Consider the following 24,020-nt stretch of genomic DNA (forward strand, 5'->3'; position numbering starts at 1 on the left):
GTTGTCCCGCCTGTTCCGCCTGAATTCCGGTTTCGGTGCTCTCCGGCCCCCGGGCCGCGGCGGTGAATGCGGGGGGACACACGAGGGGGTAGGCTCCCTCTAATTAAATAAATATTTATGCCGGCAAGGTCCCTGGCGGGGTGGGCAACCGTCAGGGGTCAACAAAGGGCAGGTACATGGCAAAACGCGGCGTGGGCAGCCGCGAAAGGAAAATAAAAGTGCTACCAAGCGCTTAGGGGCTGAATCAAGCGCTTCCAAGCGCTATAAGTAAAATAAAGCGCTCCCAGGCGCTATCAGCAAGGTAGAGCTCCAGCAAAGTTCTGGAGGCAGGCAGGGGGGCAAGGCTGGGTCCAGAGCCAGCTCACTGGGCCTCCAGGCAGGGAGGCAGTCACCAGTGGCGGTCCTCCTGGCGCCCAGCAGCAACAGCCCCCTCAGCAAAAGGATCCTGGAAGAGAACAACTTATAAGGAGACACAGCCTCTTCTTCTACTACTAAATCCTTTGTCTGGCTTCAGGGTGAGGGGGCAAAACCAGTCAGAGCTGGTTTGTGAGCACTCTTGATGTGCTCAGCCCCTCACCCTATTCACTGGCAGGGCTAGGGTTGTTAGACGCACCACAGGGGGCGGAGCCAGCATTGTGTGGAGAAAGCCCAGCCCTATTCAGGACCAAGGTGCACACTCCCTCACATCACACATGCTAATCTCAACACTCACCACCGGGCAGACCCATCATGACTCATGGAGCCTGGCACCCCAGCCAGCTCCAGCCAATCACACGCCAGCACATTCACACACACCAATGTCTAGAAGTGGCACTTCCCCACTAGATACATACATGCCACATACATCATTGCGCAGCATTCAATCTCACGAGTTCGCACAAGTTTAACATGGATACACACATTCCCCATGCATTCCGATGGGAGGGCAGACCAGCCTCACTACACGCACGCACTTTACTCTGGGACACAGGAAAAAAAGTGCGCAGAGACCAAAAGTCACTAACACAGATCACATACTAAAAGCAAAAATATTAGGGGTGAACGTGCCGGAAGGGCCAAGTCCAACATTTGGAAAATGTGTGGGGCCCGCAGCAGGACATTCATTTTAACCGAGGCTAGTCTCCCGAGCCATGATAGAGGCAGACCTTGCCACTGAGCTAGATCTTTACGGGTGGGAGAGAATAAAGCAGTATAATTCACTTTCGCTATCTTACTGAGACTCCTATGGAGAACCAGCCCTAGTTATCTTATGCCATCCGTCACCCAGTCAAAGTCAAATTGGATGCGCAGGGTGTCCACTGTGGTTTGCGTTGCGGTTAGATTAAGCACCTGTGAATCCTGTAGGTTCATTTTAAACCTTGAGACCCGACCAAAGGCGTTCAGTTCCTCCAAAATAGTCGGCAAAGAAGTCAAGGATTGTGCTACTGAAAAAATTATATTGTCAGCATAAAGGCTAATTAAGTGGCGATCTGCACCAAAGCGGACGCCCTGCATATGTGGATTGTCCCTGAGTTTTTGGGCAAAGGGCTCCATATATAGAGCAAATTCACCCGAAAGTATCCAATTTACTTTGACCGCAGTAGTTGGATTGTTGTAATTGATCGCTGCCCATTTGCGGAACTTCACGCCCAAACCAAAGCGCTCTTGAGTGGCAAACAGACACGGCCAGTGCACGGGGTCAAATACCTTTTCGGCATCAACTGCCAGCAGCAGCACCTCTGCTTTGGATAATTGCACTTTGTCAATCAGGTGACAAATCCGTTTAGTGTTGTCCCCACATTGTCTGTTCGGAATAAAGCTTGACTGATCTGGGGCTATCAAACCGGGCATCAGAGGGTTCAGCCTGTGGGCCAGAATGCTAGAGAACAGCTTTGTGTCAATATTTAACAAATAAATTGTCCGGTAGGAGCTGCAAAACACCGGGTCCTTCCCTGGTTTGGGAATTACCAAGATTGTCGCCTGTAACATCGAAGCCGTGAGAGTGCCTGTATCTGCAAATGAGTTTAACAATCGACTGAGCGGAGGGGCAAACTCCGCGCAAAAGGTTTTGTAAAAAAGCGCACTGAAACCAGCCGGGCCCAGCGCATTCAGGGGCTTCAGACGGGCGATAGCAGATAGCACCTCCTTGATCTATTTAGGAGCCCCCAACACATCCGCTTCTTTGGGTGGGAGAGGAGTGAGTGCGGCCCCATTTACATAATCACAGGGGTCTGTGAGCGTTGAGGACTCAGTAGAGGAGAGATCAGCGTAAAAAGCCCGAAAAGCCGCTGCAATGCCCGAGTCATCTGTAATCTCAGAACCCCGCTCCTCATGCACCGCTTTTACTGCCTGGGCCTGTTGTTTACTGTGGAGGCAGTGTGCTAGAATGTAACCCCCCCACACTATTTGCTCCCACAAAATATTTATGCTTCAACCAGATCACAGCAAGTTTAGCCCTGTCCATGTCCAGACGCTTCAGCTGGAGCCACTCTTTCTCTAGTTGACGGCAGACCCGCAAGGCGTCGGTGTGCTTGTGAATTGCCTCAAGTTCTTTAACTTTTAATTCTAGTTCCTCTCGTTTGGCCTGTCAGATTTTATTATCATAAGCCCCTTTAGCAATCAGGGCTCCTCTCGAAACCAGCTTAAGGGCCTCCCGAACAGAGGCTAAGGCTGTGGAACCATCATAATTAAGTGCTATATAGTCTATCAATGTACGCCGCAGGTCCTCAACCACTTGTGGGGACCGCAACAGGGAGTCCCTCAGGTGCCATTGTGGGGGGAAAGGATTCGGCGTGAGGCTTATGAGCTGCTGAGTAATGCCTATAGTCTCTATCAATGGGGTGATGGCTGTGCCATATGTCCCTGATCCCACAATCCTCCAACAACTTCCCACCACTCCCTGACATAGCTCCTGCCCCCCAGTCCTCAGGTTAGAGCGGTCCATCCCCGCATCCATGACAAAATTTAAATCTCCACCCACCAAGGAGTCGGGTGTGTGGAGAACCTCGGCCAGGGGCTCAGTCAAGAACTTCTCCTGATGTTCGTTTGGGGAATAGATTGAGGCTATCGTGAGGTTGGAGGTGCTGATTTGTAACCTCCACGCAAAGAGGCGCCCCTTAATCACTGCCATTGAGCCAACTAGGGAGTCAACTATGGAACCAACTAAGGTTGATTCAGCACTTGTAATGGCCGCAGGGAGGGTCAGTGAATTATTTCATTTTGGAGGACATGACATCAGTTTCTTATTCATCGGGGGACGAGGCGAGGGTCCTAGAGGAACAGGTTGGCAGGGTTGCCTAGAAGGCAAAATGTGACATTAAGTCCGCCTTTTGTCTGATGCCAGTATACCTAGAGGATTTTCAGCTGCCGTGCATCCAAGTGAATGGAAACATGTTTGTGGATAATGCGTTACTCATGTGTTGATCAATATCATGTGCCTTGTTCGAGAAGTTTAGTTCCTTCTTGCAATAGGTCTTTCCTTGGAAAACGGGCAAAAAGACGGTGACACACTACCTTGATGACTTCTTCCTGGCGGAAAGGCCTGGTTCATTGGCCTGTTGGCAACAGCTGGCAAGTTTCAAGAGCTCATGGGGGCAGTAGGTGTGCCCCTGGCACCAGAGAAGAGTCAGGGTCCAAGCATGGTGTGGTCATTTCTAGGTATTGACTTGGATTTGGTGGCCATGGAAGCCAGGTTGCCGGAGGATAAAAACTACACATGAGTTTGTTAATTGATGACATATTGGCCAGGAAAAAGTAATGGTGAGGATGGCACAGGTGCTGCTAGGGCACATGAACTTCGAGTGCAGGGTAGTTAGGTCAGGAAGGGCATTTTGCAGGACATTGAGCAGGTCATTAACGGGACTCAATTTGTCACACCATCATATGCGACTGTCCGCAAGGACGAAGGAGGATTTATGCATGTGGGGCAGGTTCTTAGAAGAATTTAATGGTTTAGGTTTAGGTTTAGTTTATTGTACAGTTAATGAAAACTCACAATATAGAAACAAAAGTGCAATTATGAAAGACAGTCAATAGCAGAAGGTTACGCTTAAAAAAAAGAAAAAAAGGGTAGATTCTCCTTATTAATTAAAAATAAATAAAACCACAGTTTAGTTTGGTGCTCTCCTTTAGTGGGACTGGGTGCTAGCAGTTTTTTTTTATTTGGTTAGTGCTTCCAGTAGACCCTATGGCTGTTTCTTTTAGTCTACTGGCCACAATGTCAACAAATCTTGTTATTCTGCAATTTAGCTGAGTTTCTACGGGGTTAAAGCAGAGCATCACGGCCTGTCTGAAGCTTGTTATGCCCTTCTGATTTCATAGGGACCGAAGCAGAGAGCGTCTTATGTCCAGGAGATTTGTGCAGATGCAGATAATGTGTGTGAGGTCCTCTTTTCCAGAAAAACAAAGTCGGCACCAATTTGCTGCGTTTTCTCTTTTCCAGGGTGCTAGGTGAGACGTTATAGGTATATTGCCTAGGCGCATATTGAGGAACTTGTGTTTTGTTATCTGAGTGAGGCCCGTTGTTAAGTACTGTTGTGGTTTGAGAGCTGTGTAGCCTTCCAACACCACCCATCCGTGTACTCTCTTGGCAAGGGTTGCTTTGTCCTCAATAGATGAGACCATCTTAGTGACTTTCGATACCATTTTTTTGAAGGTCCTGGGGTCGGTTGCTGACTCCCATGGGTTTGTTAGTCCTAGGGTCTCCAGTGATTCCATTAGGTAGTTCCTTGCTGGTGAGTTATCTCTAATGGACAGTTCGGTCCAGAGGTGGGCGTTTAAGGATCCATGCTCAGCATCTCTGATTTTCCGCCAGCTTTTGATATATGCGCCTCTTCTCTCCACCGTTTGTTTCTGCAGCCCGAATTCAAGGCGGATTTGAGCGGGCGATGTATAGGTGGGCAGGTGGAATATTGCCCTATAAGCTCGACTGATGGTGTTGTCTAATGTCGTTGCGTCTTTGCCACGCATAGGTTCGCTGCCGTAGGTGAGCATTGGCTGTAGGCGAGCTCTTATTACCTGTAGAAGAGGGCCCAATGTCCGGTCAGGAAGAGCTTTCTGCAGCGGCTTTATCGACAGATGGAATGTCATGCCCTTTCGCCGGATGGCCTCTAGTTGTTGTTTAAATGAGCCATTGCAATCTAATATGATGCCTAAGTATTTGTAGGAGGTTACCTGCTCCAGCTTCTGTCCGTTCAATAGCCATGTGAAGTTCCATTTTCTGTCGTGATTTGTTGTCATGATTTTTGTTTTATTTAAATTGATTGTCAATGAGTTATTTGTGGAGAACATGTTGGTTTTGTCCAACAGATGTTGGAGACCGATAGGGGACCGGCTGATGAGGACTAAATCATCTGCGTAGAGAAGATTTGACAGTGTGATGTTGCCCAGCCATGGTGCGTGAGATTTGACTGCCCCTAGATCACCAGGGAGATCTGCAAGGAAGAGGTTGAACAGCATGGGGGCTAGGACACAGCCTTGTTTCAGTCCTTTGCTGGTCCCTATTTCTCTTGAGAGGTGCGTACCGGGTCCCAGTTTTATCCTGACCCAGGTGTTACTGTATAGCAGTATTAACTGCTGTAGGAGAGGGCCTGGAATTCCCCAATTGCTCAGTTTCTGCCAGAGTTTGTGACGGTCTGCATGATCAAATGCGGCGCTGTAATCAATGAAGCACAGAAACAGAGAGGTCTTAGTGACTTTTGTCGCGTCTGCCAGGAAAGTTAGCGCCATGATGTTTGTTGTAGTGCCCTGGCCACTGCGAAATCCAGTTTGGCTTGCTGGGATGATATTCTTTGTGGTTGCCCAAGATATTAAGATCTTCCAGGATGAGGCCCGCGTAGTACTTTGCCTCAGTATCGATCAAAGCTATGAGGCGCAGAAGAATTTAATGGGATTCCCATGTCCACACCAGAGGAGTGCGAATTGGATGTGCATACTCTTTCCGATGCTGCAGGAGCATGCTGGTTTGGGCTGTACTGGCAGGGCAGGTGGTACGCAGAGGAACGGCCGCAACAATGCAAGAATTGGGGCAGGAGTATTGCTTTCTTGGAGATGTTTCCTTTAGTCGTAGCGGTCATGGTGTGGATGCAGAGCCTAGCGCATAGAAAGGTAATTTTTGAGGTGGTTAACATGGCAGTTGTGCAGGTGGTCAACAAGCAGTCAGCAAGAGATGAGCAGGTCCTGAAGTTGATGAGAGTATTCATTCTAAGTTGTCTAAAGTATGATATACAGTTGCGGCCGAAGCACATCCCGGAAGTGGACAATGACATTGAGAATGCTTTGTCTCGTTCGCAGTGGGGGAAGTTCCATGGGCTGGCCACGGAGGCGGAGTTTCACAAGACGCTGGTGCCGGCGGGGATGTGGTCCGTAGGAGACAAAGGATGCTGCAACTGGTGGTAGGGTCATTAGGAGTTTCTATGAGACGGGCATATGGCCAGGCCTGGCAGGACTTTATAATGGCAGGGGCGAGGAGGACAGGGACTTGGGCCAGTGAGGAGGTTGTCATACAGTTCATTATGTTCCTGATTGATAGGGGTTTGTTGAAGGTCACTGTTGCTGCCAGGCTAGCGGGGATAGCACTCATGGGCAAGTTGTGGCGGGGATATGCCCCTTCGACAGGTGAGTTAGGCAAGCATATGCTGGAGGGTTGGGCCAGGCAAGCAGGGAAGGACAGCGGGCCAGGATGCCGGTGTCAAAAGATGTATAGGCATGATAGAGGAGCTACCCAGAATATGCATTAGCTTATAGGGAACATATTTATTTACTGCCTTAATTTCATGGCTGTATTTCAGAGCTTTCAGAGTATCAGAGTTGTTGGGGAGGAAGGGGATTGCAGGCCTTCATTGAAGGAAGTACAGGGGTGTTTAAAAGGGAGTGAAGCAGTCATGATTCTCCTCACGCACTCGAAGATGGACCAAAGGGGTTTGTAGAAGACAGTAGTATTAGGGGCTTACAGTAAGCATATTTATTTGCTGCCTTAATGTCATGGCTGTATTTCAGAGCATTCAAAGTATCAGAGTTGTTGGGGAGGAAAGGAATTGCAGGACTAAAATTGAGGGAAGTACAGGGGTGTTTACAAGGGAGTGAAATAGTCATGATTCTCCTCACGCACTCGAAGATGGACCAAAGGGGTTTGTAGAAGACAGTAGCACTAGGATCCAATGAGTAGGCTTTGATATGCCCGGTTTGATGGGCATGCGTATTACAAACATAGACATGTGTCTTTTCAGGTGCAATAGCAGGGCCAGAGTCAGAGGCGCTATCCGTTTGCATAGTTTGGCATTCATTTGTCAAGTGAGCAGAGAGACACAAGCTTCAAAAAGGGAAAGGTGTTAGCTTAGGACTGGAAGCTGTCTTGTTTAAAATAAGTTGGCATGGAAAGGGGTTTTGAGCTGGCACAAGCTCATTCCCAGTTCGAATAAATTGATGCACCATCATGTTTGCCCGAATGTTCTAATAATTAATTTGGGGGAGAATGATTTAGTGGTTTACAAGGGTTTGACCCTACTAAAGCAAATGAAAAGGGACATGAGAGAGATTAGGCAATAGTGGTGGGGATGCTTTGTCGTTTGGACTGAACTCATCCCCAGAAGACAATGGAGGGGGGCTGGGAGACCCGCCGCCATTGATAAAGCACGGAGGAAGATAAACAGGGACATGAGGGTCTTTTGTGGTGAGTCAGGTTTCAGTAGGGTGGAGCATCCAGAACGAAGATATGCTGCAGTGTACTTATTCAGGGTTGATGGAGTTCTTTTGTCTCGCTTCGGGATGGAGCTTTACCTGATATGAATAAAGGAAGTTTTAGTCAAAGGACTATACATACGAAGATACCCAAGAATAGCCTAGGTGAAGGTGGGGTCAGAAAAGGCATAGGGACTGTTTCTGAGTGGCGCCTGATAGCAGGTTCTGTGAAGTTTTCCAGTTCACTTTATGGTTGGGAACAGGTTACTCCAGGAGCAGATAATAGGGGTAGGATAGAAGATACTTAGGTAGATCTTTAAACAGGTAGAGAAGAGGTTACAGGATTTAAAGGGTCACTAGTTATGGACTGAGTTGGGGTTGTTAAATAGTTGCATAGAAAGGAGAAGGGTGGGGGTAGAGGATACGTAGATTAAGCATTTATAGCAAGGTTTAGTTTTGTGAGGCAAAGGTTAAGGTTATGTTTTTTGTTAGATGCACCTGTTTTCAATAAAGCGTCCTTTTTCACAAATCTTGAGATTAAACTGCGGTCGGTTGGGGAGGCAGCCGACCGGTAGGGATGCTCGCACCCCCAGGAATTTTGGGCCATTGGTGCAGCCCGGGACCAATTGGGTTCTCCTTGGGCTGCACTTGGGTTGTTAGCCAGACATTTTAGGGGCTGTGTTACCATTTTGTAAGGTGACACAGCAGCCGGCAGTTCGGGACAGTTTTTGATCCCCTCCTACCCACCCTCTAGAAGGGAAGATGGGGGGGAGTTATTTTGGATATTATGGGATGGATGGCCGAATTTGTTGAGTACAGGTGCATCGGGGGAGTGACAATGCATTGCAATTGGTTGTCGCTTGAAGCAGGTGCATGGTGTCTGGTAGCTAGGTCTGTGCAATTTTACACTTCACTTTATGGTTGGGAACAGGTAATAAGGGTAGGATAGGACATAATTCGTTAGGTAGATCTTTAGACAGGTAGAGAAGAGGGTACAGGGTTTAAAGGGACAACCGTTATTGACTGAATTGGGGTTGCTAAATAGTTGCAAAGAATGGAGAATGGCGGGGAAACCTTAGGGGTAGGGAGGAGGATACGTAGATGAAGCATGTATAGAGAGGTTTAGTTTTGGGAGGCAAAGGCCAATGTTATATTTTTTGTAAGATGCACCTGTTTTCAATAAAGCAGCCTTTTTCACATATCTTGAGAGTCGATTGTGGTCCGTTCTGCGCTTGCAGCCCAAAGGATATTCTTTCAATGGCTTACAGGCATGTACTATTTAACAAGCAGCTCCACTGAAGGTTGTAAGGCTGAGTCAGAGATGAATCTACAAAAAGGGTCGTAGAATTCTTGAGCTGGGTGTTTGGGTTAGTTTTTTTTATAAATAGTGTTTGATTTTAACACAGGGTTTAGTCACTTTTTGTTTCAATCACTTGTTGGTGCTCTATTAGTTTTGCGGTGTAAAGGCACATATGCCCATATGCACAGCATGGGTTATTTTTAATTAATTTTCAATTTTAAGTAATTGATAATAGGCACACATATGTTGATAAAATACATGTTTGAGTATAATATGCATAACATTTTAAATCAGTTTTGAAGAGTTTAACAATTTATACATGGTTCCTGATGGGTTGTTCTTAATTTCCAGTTACCCCTGACGAAGGGCTTGTAGCCCAAAATGCATTGGGTGGACTTTAAATCTGGTTACTCAAACTGAAATATAATACACCGAGCTGATAGACAAAGCCCAGATGGGCATTCTTGAAGCATTGAAAGGTTTTAAGTCACATTGACTTGCTCTGAACTTTAAATTGAAGACAGATAAAAATGGATGAAAAGGAGTACTCATAAGATTACTGGATTTTTTTACTGAGACGATTGATTGTCTGTATGCAGTACAGCTTTAAACTGGTGCATGACGACGCCCCAGGTACTCTTGGTCATTGAATTTGTGCCTCCTGAAAATGCTACCACATGTCTTAATGGCTACCTAAGAGAAATCGAATTGTGCCCTTTTACCGTTATAGTCAATGGATTAATCGGGGTAGGAGTAACAAGTGTAGTAGGCCTGCTGCAGTCTCAGCTCATGTAATACATATTGTCTCAGATGTCAGTAAACTTTCATAACCTCTTGTAGAATGTTTCTGCTGACCACTAATTACTGTTGGTCTCTTGCTAGGTGAGAGGTGTATTCGACTAAAGCTGGACATTGCTGACTTCTAGTATTAATGGACTCACCCACCCTGGCTCCATGACGTGTGGTAACCCTCCCTGGTATTATTTTATGAGCTCTGAATATGCTAAGAGAAGCTCTTTGCATTAGTAGTGATGATGTGGGGCTGGTGTAATAGCAAGTGATTTTTTTTCATCAGGAGTTACTGTCAGCTGCAGCTACAGCTACTCATTAATAATAGATTTAACAAGTGAAGATGTCCCTATAATGAATGAGACCTCTTCTTCTGTCAGCAGGAACTCTATTCCCTGTCAAGTATATTGTAACCACAGGATGCATTTTCTGTGGAATATTTACTTCATCAGCCACAAGTTAGTAAAATTCTGGTACTGGTTCTTAAATCAAGTTTCTTTTGTATCTGTTACACTTAGCAAGCCCTGAGGGATAAGGGGACTTGATTCTATGGATATCAAGTAAAGACAAAGTAATAAGGGGCATCATGAGGAAAGAAATCCCTCTAGAGAATTCTGTATGAAGCCGGCCATAAAAAGCACCAAGCCCTCATCCTGCTTATCTGATCCCATCCCTCCCACTTTTGCTAAACAACAAGCACATTGTCTCTCACAAAGGACATTTTGAGACACACAGTCACAGGGGTTTGTTTTCTAATTATCTTGTCTCTGACCTGTGCCAGAGAAGTCATGTGACCCTGAGTTATATATCTTCCTTCTTAGAATGAGTCAGGAGTATAAAAAATAAATTGGGATAATGTTCTCCTGCAATTTAGGGGCTTGGGCACAGTTTCACTTTTTTTTGTTTTGTCCTTTAGTTATTTCTTTAAGAAAGATGTTTGTGCCCCTTACCCTGCTCAAGGACACTGCATAACAATTTAAACAGTATGATTCTTTTTGTCCATTGAAACACCCCAAATTACGATGATAGTTGAAAATAGCGGAAGAAGATTCGTAAATGTGATCAGCATGGATTTTTTTTTATAGTGGTTTGTGTAAATATGGTTTCCTGGATTCTTAATTGCTGGCATAAGCGTTTTCGTAAACAAGGCACAAAGTAGTAGGCCTGGTCAGAGTTTGTGGAGTGACCAAAAAACTCCACACTCTCCTAAGAGTTCCACAAGCGATGGAGTGAAGTTGCACTGCTGATTTGTAGCTCAAGAGGATGCAGTTTCCTTCTGCCACTTGAGGTGTTCTACTCGAGTGGCTGCTTCCTCAACGCAAGTGGCAGGTTTCTCAACATGAGCAGTAATGACCTACCGCGACCACCTCGTGATGAGAAATCTCACCGGGAGATAGTCTAGCATTGGATTTTCCTAGCTCGCGCTTGCCAACTCAACATTGGCGAGCCGTGAGAGAGGAAAGAGTCTGCTGCACTCCACTCTGCTGAGTTTTTAGAAGCTCCGCCGTCCATGCGGAGTACAGAGTTAGAAAAAGTCCACAAACTCCTCAAGCGAAGCAGAGCTTATCACCCAGGCCTACTAATTAGTCTAATGAAAGGAATTGTTTTATTCATATTGCTTCCCTTGCACAGATCTGAGCCAAGTGAATTAATAGACAAAGACCAGTGGGTCTCTGTGTTTCAAACCTTTGAATGTGATTGAAAAAGCAATTTCCATCCAAATCCTAAATTCTGCATAGAAAAACCTTGCTGAGAGTGATTTTTCAAGAGTGACGCATTGTGATGCAACATGCCCCACACCTACTTAGTTTTGCAACTTTATCTTGAAGGATTACGCCAGCCATGTAGCCAAGAATATATGAGAGTTATCATAGACAAGAGTGATTTTTTATTTTTCTATTTACTGCCAAGGGCCCTTAAATTAAATTACATAAAATAATGTACAATGTTCACATTCCGAGAGTCTGCACAAGAACATTTGCAATACAAATATGTTAAACAGTAAGATTTACATTACAAATAGTAAGCAATTTAAAATTCATCATGGCTGTACAATGACTGTTGACCAATTGCTTAATATTGCCCAAGTTGTTATGAATCAACGTGCCATGGATGATATCGGTGAATGATCTGATGTAGGAGCCCCAGACCAGAGGAAATAGTACTTCGTTGTCATTCTGAGTAATCCTCAGCCATACTCCTGAGATGCGGTCGTTGTCCTTCGCTAATCACAAAAGTCAAATCTTCATGTTTCTCTATGGCTGGTGAAGCTTTACTGTTCAACGATTTCTAATGGTTCTCTGGATGTCCTCTGGTGGGATATGGTGTTTCAGCACTGAATGTTTATGAGAAAGGGAGATGGTTAGGGATCCTCAATACATTTTGTCAGTGACATCAGACACAGTGGTCAGAATCAAAGGTCAAAGAAATGGCAAGTAGGCTGAAACCTGAAAGTTGAAAAGTACAAGTTCAGATAGGTCAAGAAGGCAATTGCCCATCCTCACAGTCCAGAGAGAAATGGAGGCACCAGGTGCTCATAAAATATATTTTGCTTTGTTTCCAACGTTGGCTTGCAAAGAATTTGAATAACTTTAACCAAGGTTAAGTGGGTATCAGCACTGAAGAGATTGTGACTCTTCAAACACGACAAGAGGTAAGGTAGTTTCTAAAAATGTGCTGCCGTACAATATTGTACTCCAGCAGCTGCCTCTTTTCTTCTCCAGTGTCACACCCTCTCCTAAACAAGAGCTACTCCACAGAAATCAAGGGCTCTTTGTAGTCCATCAAAAGGCAGTTGGTGTTTTGTAATCAAACAGATTATTTTTAACAATGTGAAACAGGCCTGATAAATGCCAGTCTTAGGTGTCGATTAGGATCTCGGTCGAAACGGAGGCTTTCTGACCGAGATGGTTGGTTTCACTTCTGACCACCTAATTACAATTTTGGTGGTTGGAAGTGAAACTGGCCAGTCATTCCGGCTGGCTTCCAACAGGCTCAAGGCCTTTTTACACCGTCCATATTATGATTAGGGCTCCCTGTTTTCCACTTTTTCTGATTTTTACAGATAAACACAGGCAGAAACACTGTTTCTCCTGTCTGTATTTATTTTTAAAAGCGGAAAAATACAGATAATTTAGCTTTTTTTGAGTGATTCTGATGGAGCAGATTTCATCTGCAGTCAGGCATTGTTTTATTTTTGTGCTACAGACAGGCTGCATTTAAATTGCCACGCACATTTTGGTGCAGGTTAAAAACATGGCACATGAAAAACATGAAAGTGAGGCCTGAAAATGCTTTTGCTGAATTAACATGTGGTTTACAGTGTAGAGAAAAGTGGCCTTTTTAGCTGTGAAGATTAATAGAATGTGTTTCTCTCTTCCCAGCTCATCCATGTAATCTAGATTTATTATTCCTGTCTTAATAGACTTTGACTTGTTGCATATTTTGATAAACATTTTCAGTTAATAACACCTCTTTTTATAATGTGTGTGAATTAATAATGCACGTGGGAAACATAATGGACTGATTTACATGAAATTAATATTATCTTTGTGTTTGTTTTATTTTTGGGGCCTACACAAAACATGGCTGCCTGTGAATCCATCAAGGCTATGGCTTGCAATTTAATGAGAAGGGAGCATGCGCAGACTGTGGCAGCTTTCCTAAAGGAGTCAAGGATAGCTTGAACTATACATTCTTGTGATTCTGCCAATGTACCAGTGTTAGTTAAAAGTGTCCATCTGACTACGCTGTGGAAGGAAGGATGAATTAGAATGAAACATTTTTCCTAGTAAATGTTGCAAACATATAAAATGTATTAAGTCATTTGCGCTTCTTTTGTTAAAACTGGTGAAGTCAGGTTTTTAGAATGAGTCAGGGGGAGTGAGAACTCATGCCATCATGACTGACCAATCACGTAAGGTTCTCCTGAAAGATGCTACATCTTTGTGTAATCTGCCAATAATTAGGGTATAAATACTGTCCTCTCTGGATGGAGTGTGGTAAATAAAAATATTACCCTGGCATAATTTCTAGGCATTAACAATTAGCATGTATCAAATGAGAGGCAGAGAGTCCGTGGTGTCCAAGTTAAAAGGGCTTTATTCCAATAACTCGAGTTAAGGGAGAATCTGTTCCATCACCACTGAGGTTCAGGAAGGGTCTTCTAACATTATTTACAGAGAACAACACATATATACATTTTTCCTTGTACATAGGGAGGAGCGCTCCAGGCAGAGCATGAAAGAAAGAGATAAGAGCATGTGGGCGTGCATGGGGTGTACACTTGATGAGTCACAGGTGGGTGATAGGTGGGTGGCTACATAGAGGAGGAGTTACATGGCAGGCTGGAACGTTGCCCTACTTGTGCACGCAATTTGAGCATGATGTGCAATTGACGTGTAACTGGGAGGAGAGCTGACTTTCAGTCTAGTAGAGAGATCTTTAGTGTCAAGGCGACCAGTACGTCTTGTACTATCTGATATCTAGAGATATCTAGAGTCGGGGATGTATTATCTGAAGTAAAGGTTGCTCGTCACTAGGAATCAGAAAAAGCATATATTTCTTCGTCCATTGCGTGGGGCTGTGAGCAAGCACTGTGATTTACTTCAATGGAGACAGAGTGGCTAGGCTCTATCTTTCGCGGACTGGTTCTGTTTACCTTCCTCACTGGGCAGGAATGTGACTCTGTACAGCAGGCAGATAACTGTTATTCATAATAATATCTTGGCAACCCTTGCTGGGTTTCTTTCGGCTGAGCTAGAAGTATGCGAGGTCAGAGATACGTAACTGCAGCTTAATTCAGAAAATGGCTCAGACTGAACCACAAAAGGGTTCATCGTGATTTATTTAAAAGTGCACAATGCAAATACATGGGCCTTCATGTTAGCTTAACGTTTGGGAAACTTGATGATAGGCACCTTAATGCAGGACGTGATTGCAGAGGCCTTGTGATTCAGGCCACTGAGAGAAATATGCATGGGTGACATGCACACATATGTAACATAGGGTACACGTAGGGGGCATCTTGGTCAGGCAAAATTTCATTTTCCTCATTCCCTCCTTGTCCCCTACGTAACCCTTTAGGATACATCTATATTCATGAGACCGTATAGTTGATCATACAGCATCATTTGTTCGTCCTTAACCCTTTGTATACTCGTGGGTGTGGAACACAGGCAGTTGCACACAGGCCGCAAATGGCCGGGCCACACTGCAGACAGAGACAGCAACCAAATATCATAAGTAGGATCATTCCCAGGAAGGACAACACTTTCCATCCCCAAGCAGATATCACACCCCAGAGCCAACTGGACCAAGTCCATGTGCCTGGGTCTTGATGTATATCATGAGCGATCTTGTGGAGCCTTGTTATCGCTGCATACACAGATGGCGCGTTATTTGGGATGAAAACGCAACAACTAGATCGGATCACGCTACAAGCTCCGCCCCTATCCGCCAAGATGACGTCTAGAACGAGACGATTTTGAAGAACAACAAGTCTCATAGCAGACTGTTCCTGGGTCAAGTTCGCCAGGGCAGATGCAGTCACATTCACTACTGCCTCAAGAGTCCTTGTTAACTTGCGTATCAGTTTACTGTTTTGGACAGGACCTATGAAGAAAAAGAATCCTTTGTTGAAATCTGTATATTGCTCCCAAGCTGTTTCAGTCTGATCAATCCCTGAGTCATCTGTCTCTCTCCTTACTCTAACATGTTCTAGTCGTGAATCTCTATGATAATGGGATGGGGCCAAGAATACAGGTGGCAATAAGAATGCTATATAACAAGTCCCACCCCAGTCTAAGGGCAGATGTACATAGGCTGTCTGACCGCAAATGAAATAGGTATGGCGTGATGTTTTGAAAGAAGAAAGTCCTTCATCATTAAACTCTACTACAACTTTACACTCGCTGTGTCCCATATGTACTGAGCCTTTCTTATTAACACATAAATCACCTTTTGCTGGTAGAACTGAAATAAACGGTGGACCTGTATTTTGCTTGGGCTGAACATTTAACATTATAAAATTAACGGATGCATTTCCCTGCTCGTACTCTTCATTCTCTAGGTCGGTTCCCTTCCTTTGAGGAAATCCGTCTTTGTCTGGAAAACATGCTTCATTCATTACTTTATTCAGGTTTCCATATATCCAGCCACCTGGATAAGCTATGTACTTTCTATCTATTGAGGTCATTAAGGCAAACCATGCTCCACATGAACCATTGTGTGAGAACGGCAGAGGATAGAAGGGCAGAACTCCCTTCGCCTTTTGATAAGGTGGCAGTTGGCCACATACCCAGCAATCAGTCGCATTGCTGGTCTGATGAGAATGGTGTAACATTCGAATAAAAGTATTGTTACGGAATGCAAGTCGATATGACAATTCATGAGGTGGCAGTTCACTAAATGTATGCTCTATGATGCTGTTAAGGGAAGAGTGCATATGTGAGGCAATAGGAGGAAAGAAAACATGTAGTATTAAACTAACACAGATCATAACAATGCACAGAATAAAAAGAATGATCAAAGTAACTATACATCTACTGCGTAATAACTTGCAGTACTTTTCTCTCATTTTGCTCTTCTTACTATTCTCGTATGTGATCTTATACATTTCAGAAATCTAGTCTAACCGATTCACCAGCGAGTGGACTTAGACAATTAAACTACGTCTGACTTACTAGATCTTAACTTAGATTTATACTCCTGCTGTGGAGTCTTTTCTAGTAAAGGCGGCGCAAGCGGCGCAAGCGGCGCAAGCGGCGCAAAGTCTGTATTTTCCAAAGTTCCAGATTGTCCAAAGTGTCTTTTACAGTGTTGAGCATGAAGTTTCCCTTGCGTCCTTCGACTTTTATTGCGGTCCTCGTGGTCAGTAGCACCACCTTCGGCGTCTTCCAACGTGGCTCAAGGGGGCTTGATCGATCAAAGTTCCGCACACAAACGAAGTCCCCAGGGACTATGGCATGTTCCTTGACCTGGGTGTTGTCAGGGAAGGCGGCAGCAACCTGTGAACGACAAGAGAGTAGTGCAGACATCAAGGAAGCCAGGTAATCTGTCAGCATGTTACTGTCAACATCAGTTATTCTTTTTGGCATAGGCGTACCCCACATATTTGGCGGTCTACCGAAGACTACTTCATACGGGGATAGGCCTGTTCTGGAATAAGCTACCATGCGCATGTAAAAGAGGGCAACCGGTAAAGCTACCATCCAATCCACGCCTTTTTCTGCACATATCTTAGCAAGTTTTGTTTTGATTGTCTGATTATGTCTTTCTACAAGGCCTGCTGCTTCAGGGTGTCGTACACAATGGAACTTCCAATTATATCCTAACAGAAGAGACACTAGTTTCATTAATTCAGAGAAGAATGGCTGGCCATTGTCTGAGTAGATGAAAGAATTTGCGCACCAATTGCCTGGCAGTTGTCACAGCAGTATAATCTGGAACTGGATATGCTTCTGTCCATCTAGATAGTGCACACACAACTACCAAGACATACTTGTAACCTCTACATCTGTTCATTTGGGTATAATCCATCTGGAGGACCTCAAAAGGGTGGTCAGGAGGATGAAATCCGCCTTGTTCCACCGGAATGCCTTTACCTGGATTGAACTGGCAACAGGTCATACATGTTCGTACTTTCTGCTTCGCTGCTGTACGCATGTGCTTGTTAAACCAGATATTCTGTAAGCTGCCTATCATTGCCTTTTCTCCCAAGTGTGCTGGACTATGTGCTGTGTTTATGATTACTTGTACCATAGAATCTGGAAGAAACCATGTACCTTTTCCCTTAGTCATCCAACCTTGTTCAGTCTGGACCCCTCCTTGTTCAGTCCATTTCTTTATCTCATCTGCAGTGGCATGTGTCTGTATGTCGAGTACATCTTGAGTGGGATCCCTGACTGTCATACATGTTGTCAGTAATGGTACCTCTGTCCTTGTCGTGTCTGTTGGTGTCTGGGCTGTCTGGGCTGTAAGTTTAGCTGTTCGGTCTGCCAGGTCATTACCCTGGGAAATGGTGTCTGTAACTTTGGTGTGAGCTTTGCACTTCAGGATAGAAATGGCTGTAGGTAAATGTATTGCTTCCAACAGGGCTTGAATGAGATGGCCGTGCTGGATCTTGGTCCCATGGGAGGTCAAGAAACCTCTCTCCCTCCAAAGTACCCCGAAATCATGAACTACGCCAAAGGCATATTGTGAATCGGTATAAATGTTTACTTTAAAGTGCTTAGCTCTTATGCAGGCTTGTGTCAGAGCGATGAGCTCTGCTGCTTGTGCTGATAGTGTGTCTATTTTCTGTGTCTCTATGACATTAGTAGCAGTGGTCACAGCATATGCTGCTGCTACTAACTCTCCTGCACTCGTACTCATGCATGATCCATCTACATAGAGCGTTAAGTCTGGGTCTGGAAGTGCAATATCTGTCAGGTCTTGTCTTGGTTTTGTCACTATATTCATTACTTCCACACAGTCATGTGGTGGTGCATTTACTGTACTTGAAGGCAAAAGTGTAGCAGGGTTTAGAATATTACAACGTCTGATCTCTATGTGTGGTTGAAATAATGTCAGTTCATATCCTGTCAGTCTTGCTACAGTCAAATGTTGTGTCTGTGTCCTGTTTAAGAGAACTTCCACTGCATGTGGTACACTAAAACATGTGGTCGCTAAAACTGGCGATTGACATAATGCTCTTTTTAATTCCTCAAATGCCAAGGTATGTTCTTGTGTCCAAGGGAGGACAGCCGAAGTGGCTGCCTCCTGTGTTGTCAATTGTATGAGTGGTTTGGCTAGATAGGCATACTGGGGAATCCATTGCCTACAGTATGAAGTGAGGCCAATGAATGCACGTACTTCTTTCTGTGTCTAGGGCTGTGAAAGGCTAGAAATTAACTGAATGAAAGGCTTGTGTTAGCTGTCTACCCTCCTTGGAAAGTAAGTGTCCAAGGTACACCACTTGCTTTTCACAGAATTGCAACTTGGAAGGGGACACCTTGTGCCCCTTGTCAGCCGGGAAATGTAAGACTGTCAGTGATGCAATTGCGCATTCTGGTTCTGAACGTGCTGTACTTAGGATGTCATCTACGTACTGGAGTAGGGTAGAGTTGGCAGGCATATAAATACTGTCTGCGTAATGAGACTGAGCGTGTGTGAGACCGCACTACAGGACGCACGGCTCTAACTGAGTGAGCTGCAGAGCGGGGGGGCGAGACTGATGCACCTCACACAGGGCTCTAACTGAGACTGAGCTCCAGGGCTGAAGGGTGTGTGAGACTGGGCTGCAGGGCCCTGGCTGTCTTTTTAATGCCTGACTGTAAATGCTAGGACTCATTGCAAGAGCGAAACTCCTGCCAATTATTCTGTTTACACTACGAGGGAAAAACTATTCATTTGCAAGCATGCTCTCACCCACAGGGCTGTTCCTCCACCTTTTCAAAACTCTGAGAGCTAAGAACAGCTGCCAAGTGTCCGCGAAAAAGAATTGGGGTATGGCCAATAATAACAAGACAGGCACTGCTCGGAGCTCCAAGAGGGAAAAAGCCCTCCCTTTACAAAATATCTTTCCCTGGCAGTCAGACCACTTCAAGGCCGAAAAACACATTCTCTGTAATTCAAAACATATCTGTACCCAGGCTAGGGAGCTAATCAACATTCTCTAACTTAACTGAAGCAAATTAAAAACGTGATAAAAAGCATCCTAAAATCAGTAATTAATAAGGACATATTTTATTTCGTAACCTAGACACATGCTAGCATTTGAAAATAATTATATCATAAAATATTGTTACTAGCTGCAAAGGAAAAAAAAGGAAACAGAACAACATGGCATGGAAACACATCACATTTTACTTTTTGAAAATAACATGTGAAAACTCCATAATTTTGCATTGCAGAACCAAGATTTTCATAATTAAGTGTGCAAGCTCTTCTATTCTACCTATTAAAAGGGCCAGATTCATCATTTTTCAAAGAACCATGTTTTCTAATTGATGTTAAAAAAAAAACCAAACATGTTGTCTAATTGAGTGGATTAACTGTCACACGCTATTCTAAAGGGCAGCTTGCATTGGGAAAAAATAATAATGTATATTTTGTAGAACAAATTTTAATTTAAAAAAAACCACACGGTTGCATTACACTAATTAAAAGCACATTCTATGATGGGTCTGTTTTATATTTCCTTCTCAACCGTGAAAACATTAAAGCACCCTCCGTGCAAACCCTTATCTCAATCCGACTAGTTTATTTACAGCTTACCGACCTCTGAGTCAAAACACATTAAATCAAGTGTTCCAAGGCAAACCTACACACATACACGGACGCATTTGAAATAGAATGTTAAATGAACACTTCTTTACTCTCCATGCAAGATGTTACCATTCAGTCAGCAAACTGACAAAGCACATAGGCAGACCCATCAACCAATGAAAAAATTAAATCAACCATCAATCAACTAAATACATACTGACATTTAGTGTCAGCTCACATAACCATGCATGTGAGCTACACAGCCATGAAATCGTGCCAAAACGCACTTCCAAACTACGCCAAAAAGACACCTTCCCCTCCACCAATTTCCTTCAAACTACTTTGTCGCAAAACTAGACACTCCCAAGTTTCAGCCGATCCCGCAGACTCAGTTAAGAACTACTTAGCACACCACGAAATCTCGGCCTAAAAGCACGCACAAATCAAAACAGCTCCATTTTCCAAATATACACATTAGCCAAACACACCCTTCCGCCCAAGCCAAAAATCCCCAAAAATTAAGCACACCTGGCCATCCACCTCCTCTACCGCTGATCCAACCCCCGGGCCCCTAGCGCACCTGGAACACCCCCAAAATAATTTCTCAATTTTCAGAAAAACGCCCATTGGATAACATGGCAAATCGCACCTCCGCACAAAACATGCTTTATCTGAAAACAAAACTTGCTTTTTCCACCACTTCCACAGCTCAGATCATTTTCAAATTTGGCATCACAGTAGTCCAAGCGAATCCCTAAATCCTCACCAAAAAGCAACCAAATCCATCTACTGGAACGGGTACGAATTTCTGCTCAAAAACACGCCCCCCGCAAACACCAAAAACGGCCATAAATCGGCCAAATCTCGACCAAAAACGCCAAAACCCCTCAACACTTTGTTAAACAGCATGTTAAAACAAATACTGCCTTCTCAATACAAGATATTAACTCTTTGGCAGCTGAAGCACAATCTTTCCCCAATGACTGCAGTACATGGGAAAGTCATGAACTCATCTCTCCACGTTATCACATAACACGTACGCACATCTTCAAAACGTTTTCTCCAAGCACTTGAAAGAGATCCAGCTCTCTCCTGCCTAACGTAATGATAACAAGCTCTGCACAAACCATAACCACATGGCGCTATTCACAAGCCATATTCACAAGAAACTCAACAAGTTATAATAATGACATGCTCTTCATAAACCATATTTACAAGGAGCTATTTACAAGGAACTACACAGTAAACTTATATATATGGGGACTCTTCTAGATAGGAGGAAATAAAAGCCTCTGATGCTGTCGGCTTCTTTCTACATACTCTAAAGGGTACAGGTGGTGGCGTTCGCGACCTACTGGGTCTCTCTGAGGTGGTCACTCTAGCTAGTTCTTCTGAGAGGACGGGATAAATGCCAGTAACGACGGCGTTTCTTTCTCTATCAGCCTGTTCTGTTTTGACCCGTTCCCCCTCCTCTCGTAGTTCTTTTTCTTTGGCTTTTTCCTCTGCTTGTTTAGTTCTCTCTGCTTTATTGAATTCTTTCTCTATTCTCCTATGTGACTCTTTGCGCCACAATTCAATGGCATCTTTCTGAGAGGGTCTTGACTTCTTTTTCCATAGCGCTTCCTCTACTCTCATAATGCATTCTGAATCCCATGTTCCTGAGATAGGCCATCTATACTTTTCCTCCAGGTCCTTTGTATAGTCTACCCATAAATCTAAAAACAAGATGGCGTCTAATCCATGCTTATTATACATATAATGACCAGGTGTGTCTCTAGGCGGGATGTTAACTGACTCTTCCAGTATACCTTTTCTGGTCCCTATCTGACGCAATTTTGAAAACAGTGGCATGTTGAAACCAACACAATGGAAATACAATACACAAAAATAGACTGAAACAATCAACAATCATTCACACTAAAACAACATAACATTAAAACAAACATGATCTGAACCAATACAGAGAACTAAACATGTACTTGAAAAACTATATGCACTGGAATACAGTACAACCATACCGGTCTCAAAAACGAGACACGTCTTGACCATGCTCGTGTGAACGAACCCGTCTTTACCGTTTTCACGAATAACGTGAACCCGTCTTTACCGTTTTCACGAATAACGTGAACCCGTCTTTACCGTTTCTACGAATAACGTGAACCCGTCTTGACCGTGTTCATATAAAATGAACCCGTCTTGAAACTTTATGCATTCCCCACATTGGTACTCATAGGGAAGCAAAACTTGAAACTTGAAGGCCTCGGACTTCTACGCATCTACGTCTACGTCTACACATGCGCCTCGGAACGGGTGGACCTCTGGAAACCTCGGACCTTGCTCTCACACGGGTTGGGCTCTGGTTGGGATGATCCGCGATCCTCACCGCCTCGTGTGGACGCCTGGTCGCAGTCCGTCTCCTCCGTGGGCCTGAGGGAGTAAGCAGGAAATCCCGCTGCGTGCACTTCGGAGTCCGTCACGGCTGTAGAAGGGGGCAAAAGCTGGACCTACGTCGCCGGCGCGTGGGGAAAGGGATAGTCCCTGTTCGGGCGCCAAATTAATGTGGTAAATAAAAATATTACCCTGGCATAATTTCTAGGCATTAACAATTAGCATGTATCAAATGAGAGGCAGAGAGTCCGTGGTGTCCAAGTTAAAAGGGCTTTATTCCAATAACTTGAGTTAAGGGAGAATCTGTTCCATCACCACTGAGGTTCAGGAAGGGTCTTCTAACATTATTTACAGAGAACAACACATATATACATTTTTCCTTGTACATAGGGAGGAGCGCTCCAGGCAGAGCATGAAAGAAAGAGATAAGAGCATGTGGGCGTGCATGGGGGTGTACACTTGATGAGTCACAGGTGGGTGATAGGTGGGTGGCTACATAGAGGAGGAGTTACATGGCAGGCTGGAACTTTGCCCTACTTGTGCACGCAATTTGAGCATGACGTGCAATTGACGTGTAACTGGGAGGAGAGCTGACTTTCAGTCTAGTAGAGAGATCTTTAGTGTCAAGGCGACTAGTACGTCTTGTACTATCTGATATCTAGAGATATCTAGAGTCGGGGATGTATTATCTGAAGTAAAGGTTGCTCGTCACTAGGAATCAGAAAAAGCATATATTTCTTCGTCCATTGCGTGGGGCTGTGAGCAAGCACTGTGATTTACTTCAATGGAGACAGAGTGGCTAGGCCCTATCTTTCGCGGACGGGTTCTGTTTACCTTCCTCACTGGGCAGGAATGTGACTCTGTACAGCAGGCAGATAACTGTTATTCATAATAATATCTTGGCAACCCTTGCTGGGTTTCTTTCGGCTGAGCTAGAAGTATGCGAGGTCAGAGATACGTAACTGCAGCTTAATTCAGAAAGTGGCTCAGACTGAACCACAAAAGGGTTCATCGTGATTTATTTAAAAGTGCACAATGCAAATACATGGGCCTTCATGTTAGCTTAACGTTTGGGGAAACTTGATGACAGGCACCTTAATGCAGGACGTGATTGCAGAGGCCTTGTGATTCAGGCCACTGAGAGAAATATGCATGGATGACATGCACACATATGTAACATAGGGTACACGTAGGGGGCTTCTTGGTCAGGCAAAATTTCATTTTCCTCAGGAGGCTGGCTTTCTCAGCTCAGCTGGCTTCTATGGGTTAGGTACGCGAAACATCCCGGGAGATTGCTGAAGGGGAGGTGCGTCCGAGGAGAGTCAGGGGGAGGTTTCTTGCTTCCACGTCATATCTTGGCACTTCAGGCCACATTCCTTTGAGGCCTGTGAAGGAGGGGCTGCTTTCCTCTTTTAGACACAGACAGACAGAGAGTGCAGTGGATCAGGATAGAATTAGATGCTAAACTTTAAGTTTATGCTTTGACTAATTAATTAGGTCTAAAAAGATTTATTTGATTTATGCATTTATTTCTCTTTATGGGAGATTTTTGCCAACTATTTAATTATTGATTAGCTTTGCAAGACTATTTTTCTTAGAAACTCTTTAAGAATTGTGACTGAAATTTTGCGCCACATTT

This window comes from Lissotriton helveticus, chromosome 10 (assembly GCF_964261635.1).
Source record: "Lissotriton helveticus chromosome 10, aLisHel1.1, whole genome shotgun sequence".
Taxonomy (NCBI): domain Eukaryota; kingdom Metazoa; phylum Chordata; class Amphibia; order Caudata; family Salamandridae; genus Lissotriton; species Lissotriton helveticus.